Here is a 6,090-nt window from a genome sequence, read left to right on the forward strand (position 1 = left end):
AAAAAGAGTGGTACAATCTACAGAGAGAGAGAAGGAAGGGGGTGTGTGTCTGCGTGTGTGTGTCTATGTGCACACCTGTGTGTGTATGTGTGTGTGTGTGTGTGTGTGTGTGTGTGTGAGAGAGAGAGAGAGAGAGAGAGAGAGAGAGAGAGAGAGAGAGAGAGAGAGAGAAGTGGAAAGCAGACAGACAGACAGAAGCACAAAGACATAGAGAAAGAGAGGTAGTTGGATTTTTTTACCCTTGACTTCCATGAATACAGTTGTAGGGGGCTTGGAATCACCTCACAAACCACTCAGACACCAATCTTGGTCAAATAGGGATGGTTTCTTGAATGCCACACCCAAGACTGATCAATCTGGGTCACAGGTCAGACTCCGGGTATGACTGTGACCTCGAGTCAAGATTTTACAGGGCTTTTAAAACCTGAGATCTGCAAATATCTACACCAAGTTATTCCACCAGTCAGGGTTTGGGGATTAGGGACTTCCTTAGGAAGTGTTTGTTGTACACTTACTCTGAGAGTGTTATCTTTGGGGTACTCAACTGTAGCAGGGACTTGCCTCTCCTAACATTCATGTCCTGTCAATCAAGACAGGGCTTGCCTAACAGTCATGTCTTAACTTACCAGTCAGGATGTCAGTTACCCACACACATGTCTTTCTGCAAAGGAAGGTATTAGTTCCTAGGGAGGTCTTGGGAACCTAAACTTTAGTCCACCCCTACTCAAAATGGAAGTATTATCCTAAATAGTTTCTTATATTGGTGCATGTGTCTCTTCTGTTGGGGTCCATCCCAGGGCAGCTTATTAAGGCAAATACCATAAAGGCTTAAACACAGGTGTAGGAAGTGCCGCTGGGTGGTTGGTTCAGGTACAGGCTTACTGTGGCTCACTAGACAAAGCAGTTCTACTGACTTCTACCATGACTGGTTTTCAAGGGCACAGAACACAATAGAATATGTAATCAATTTGGGCATAAGAAAGTTTCCTAGTAACAGCAGAAACATCATATGAGAAAAGTTCCCTTATAATATTAGTAACAGGACAAAATGGCAGGCCAGACAGATGACAGTTACCTAGGCCTTAACATTCCATCTATGCCTTAATATTTACCTAGCTCTTAACATTAGCAAATTTCCTTCTTTCTCTTCTTTCACTTTTTGGTCACAAGGCTAAGTAATCTATACTTTACAGCCTCTTCAAAAATTTGCAAGGGATAAATTAGGACCACAAAATCACCATCCTAATTATACCCTATAGATAACTCCACCAATATGCATCCCCAACACAAGAAAATCTACATTAAGTCTAAAAGAGCTGAAAAAAATACCAAGAAAATTCCCCCAAGGCAAGTGGAGGAAGAGACCTAAGGAGGAGAATCCACACTAATTGAGATAATCTTTTAGTGTAGAGAAGAAAAGCAATTTCAGCTGATGACATTAAAAAGAAAAGAGAAGAAAATATCTAATAGCCTAGCTCCAGAGCTATTAAAAATAAGCTATTTTAAGAGATGTGCTTCATTTGTTCTGTGTACCAGAGGCAGAGAAGCTAAAATGGAGTTGTCTGTTTAGTGGGCTCTAGTGTTTGACTCTACTTCAGCTTGATGTGTTTGTTGTCTATTTACTTATTGTTAAACATGTATCTGAAAACTCTCCATCTAGAGGAAACATTGTAACACAAATCTGAAAGAGTCAGATCTTTAAAAAACTCAGATGAAGTCAAGTGTGGTTGCCCTGAGCCTATAATCCCAGGGACTTGAAAGTCCTGAGATGGGAGGATTGTGATACCCAGACCAGCTTGGACTGCACTACAAAACCAAACAAGTAAATAAATAAATATTTAGATTATTGTAAGAGTCGAACAGACAAATAATGAAAAGGTTAGAGATTGACCCTCATTATGAATTTGGTTTTGTTTGAGTTGTGCATTTTTAGTAGAAAAAAAGCATTGAAGAGAAAAGATCATTTTGTAAAGAACAGATAGGTCTGGAGGCATGGTCAACCATCAAGAACTCTTGCTGGACCACTAGATTCCACGAACCTAGAATCTAAGAATGATCAGATAACACCACCTGAAACCCTTAGCAAAACCTCTCTTCTTGCTTTACCTGCCTCTCTGATGTGCCAAGCAATGTACTTCAAACTTGCCTTGACTTAGGACTTTGTTCTGCAAAACTCCATGAAACTGCTTTCACACTGAACATGGAATTTGGGGTAACCTAAATCTGTATCGGTGTGCGACAGTCACTAAAATTTGGCTCTGGAATAAACTACTTAATCCTCAAAAACCAAACAAAACTGAGTTCCATTTTCAGCACCCACATCAGGTGGCTCTCAACCTCCTCTGGATCCGGAGAAAGCAGACCCGGATCCTGGTGGCCGTGACTGGCAATAGGTAGATCGGAATATTTTAAGGGATTCTATAGGTCTTCTATCGCATATAGAAGGACGGTTGGGTTCTTTGTCTACTGGATGTAATCTTATTGCGTAGAGGGTTTGTGAATTGAGAATCTACTATATAAACGCATTTGAAAAGTCTCTGGGCTTTGAAGTGACGTTTGTGACTGGAGGTGGAGGAAGGAAGACACCGGGGCGGTAACCACCACCAGAGACAGAAGCAGCAGGGCAGGCGGAGTGACCGCCTGGGAAGGGAACCGTGGGGAGGGGGCTGCTTGCAGACCGAGTGACGTCTGTGTGCATGGCTCCACACTAATAGTGCCACCTGCGGACCAAGAGCATGAGGGCCAATAAGAGATAAACCAGATCTTTTAAAATATTTACTGCAACACACACACACACCTCCATAAATAAACATTTTTTGTTGCCATCAATCTCTTTTTTCTTACAACTTTATTTTTAAAAAAGAGAAATACATGTGCAGATTTCTAAAAGCATTTTGGCCTAAAACTATATAAATGTATTTTTGTCAGCACTTGAGTTTTTTTTTAAAGGTTTGATAGTATGCATTGAAATCTTACTAGTTACTATAAGCATAAAGTATATGTAAAACAAAATAAACATTTTTTAAAAGGATAGAATTTTTTTTTCTGAAAACGAGGCTCAGTTGGAAATGGAAAGGAACAGCATAGTGTATGTAATAGTCATGATCTATCAAGAACACTACAATCAGACTTGATAGTGTGTGCCTATCTACCCTCCTGGAACTAACACAGAGTGCTGTGGGGTTGGGGCCACTGGGAGTCCAGTCCCCAGTGAGTCTGAGGACAACCTAGGTTACAGAGTAAGAGCTGTTTCAAAATTAAGAGGAGGGAGATTGTATCCAGCATTGACACCAACAGGAAAGTATCTGAAGCCATAATTATGAAGATCTTGTGGTTTGAGTAAAAATGCCCCCTACAGGTTCATATATTCAAATGCTTAGGGAGTGGCACTATATGAAGGAATTAGGAGGCATGACCTTGCTGGAGGAAGTATGTCACTGGGGGCTGGCCTTTGAGGTTTCAATGGTTCTCTCTTCCTGTTGTCTGTAGATCTGGATGTAGAGCTCTCAGCTTCTTCTCCAGCTCTATGTCCGCCTGCTTCCGGCCCTGCAGGACTAAACCTCTGCAACTGTAAGCCAGTCCCAGTTAAATGTCTTCCTTTGTAACAGTTGCCATAGCTCTCTCAAGAGAGAACCCCCATTTTTGTGGGGGATGTGATGCAGCCTTGCGCAGAGATCTGAAAGGAGAAGAGCTGGGCCTTCTGCTGATAAAATAACTGCCTGTTAGGCTGGGCCCGCAGCTCGCCCCTGCACAAGCTGGAAAACCCCATCTGCTCTTTTTCCCTCAAACCCGCCCACTCGGGGAAAACTCCAGGCTTACATGTCATCGCTCCTGTCTCTGTGTTTCCGGCAACCCACCCAAGAGTGTCTGCCCAGTGGCTCAGTTTTTGACTGTGTGTGGGCACAATCCCAGCTCCTAGCCCAAGCTCTATAAAACCCTCTTGCTTTAGCCCAATGTACAACTCCACTGACCTCTCCTGTAAGATTAGTGAGCCCACCCGGAGCTGTCTCCCTGTCTCTCAATAAACTCGCCCTTATATACTCGATTTGGCCTGAACTGGCCTCTTGCTTCAGTGGAGAAACCCATCACATCTCACAGATCTTCAGCCCTAGTGCAGCTGAACACCAACGTTGCCCCAATTACGTCTATACCTGCTTTCATTTGGGATTTTTGTTCATTTTCTTTCTGCTGCTAGGCATGAACTCAGAGCCTCATGTGCACTAAAACAGTGTTCTACCGTAACCAAGCTACAACATCCTTGTCCTATATAACATCTTGACTTTAACTTCTGAGGGCCCTCAAGCCAGAATCCCACGCACATGTGCACACAGCCTCTGCTGAATTTCTGAGGGACAGGAATTGTGTGACATAATGTTTACTATTATTTTAAGCATCTAACTTTGGGGGGATGATTTACTATGAAACAAAAAATAATAAGCACAGATATTGGGTCTCTGAAGTATGGAAGTAGCTTTAGAATAAAGAAAAAAAAAATCCTAGAAGCTGAAAAAATGTTGAGGAGTGAGCTCCTGAAAGCATTGACTAACAACCTTGAACACATAGTAGGCTAGCAGAAAGGAAGAGCCCTTAAGAACTTTTCTTTAAGGCTTAATAGGGAGTGAGGAACTCTCTACATAAAAACCCAGGGCAAGTGGGTGTTTGTTTCATAGCAGCAGAAAATTTAGCATCACATCAAGAACGAGTAAGTTAAAAATGTTCCTAATTTGCTGGGCATTATTTTAGACAACGGCATCTCTAAAGAGATAATGTAGAGTTTTCTTATCACTGCACATTGTGTATGAGGCTAACAGTTTGTCCTTCAGATGAGGTGAAACTGTATCAAGGAACCAGATTTCAGGAACTATACAGAGGACTGTCGTCCTCTCCTGAGCCTGACTCAGGTAACAAGATGCTGTCCAGCTGGTGCTATGATGGGGTACAACTGTGGGGACCTTGATGTAACCAGGATACCAGAGATTGTGCTGCCAAACACTGAGGCAGGTAAACAAGCTTAGGACTCTGTTTAGCTTATATATACACTGCTTACTCAACAAAGCACATAGCAATGTGAACCTTTGCCTCCATCAGACTGAAGACGCCCTTTTCTAAACAAAGAAATTGGCTGCTCTATCCTAATAGCTCCCTAGAAACCTCTTAGTAATTTTTTTTTTATGACCAAACTGGAATCAGGGGCAGTGGGCCAATCTAGCCTGGTCTAGTTTGGGATACATGCTCAGAAGAGCAAAGTGTGTCCTCTGAGTGAAGTTTTAGGGGAGATGATTTCTTTGCCATCCTATGCCTATGCATGAGTAGCCGTGGGTAGGATTAAAAACAGATGGATTGTAGGAAATGGCGTGGATAATGAGCAGAGGCTTACATAACTCAAACTTATCATGAAAACAAAAGACCACCCCTATTCCGCTAACAACCAACCATCCCTTGACACGTACAAGACCCAGAAGTAAGCCGAGGCTCTTGAGTAAATCGCACTGAGAGCCCACTGAGTTCTTACAATGTGCCTTTACTTTACTTCAGTATAAAATCTGTTACTATGTTACCATGCTGTGTGTGGTTCTTCAGGTCTTTGCAGGAAGATGCCCAGAGTCTGCAAACACCGGCACAGTCGGATACCACCAATAACATTATCACCGACTCCAGTGAGCAAGGGCAAAACCTGAGCCTCCAAGTCAAGCTTCTTTTAGATTTTAGGAAAGGAATCTAGTTAACACCCTAGAAAAAATTTCATCTAATTTCTCCAATAGGATCATGGGAGGAGACAAAGGCATCCAGGGAGAGCTCTGTTTGGCCCCTCCCTTTAGGTAGAGGAGGTCAGCCACTTCCCGAGAGTTGTGATATCCTGCCCTTGTTATCTTCCCCACACGTGGGTGTTTGGAGGCAGGCACGTCTTGAAATGCTGCAAGCCTAGTTTGTATCTGCTGATAACAATTAGGAATCCTCCAGGTACTACCTGGGCTAGAGAGTTAACTTGAAATGAACAGCCCATTAAGAGAGCATATTACTAAGCCATTAGTGACGTGTATGGGCAGATTCCTTTCTACAATATAGAACTCAACAGGCTTTATCTTTATT

Source organism: Micromys minutus (assembly GCF_963924665.1).
Source record: "Micromys minutus genome assembly, chromosome: 20".
NCBI classification, from domain to species: domain Eukaryota; kingdom Metazoa; phylum Chordata; class Mammalia; order Rodentia; family Muridae; genus Micromys; species Micromys minutus.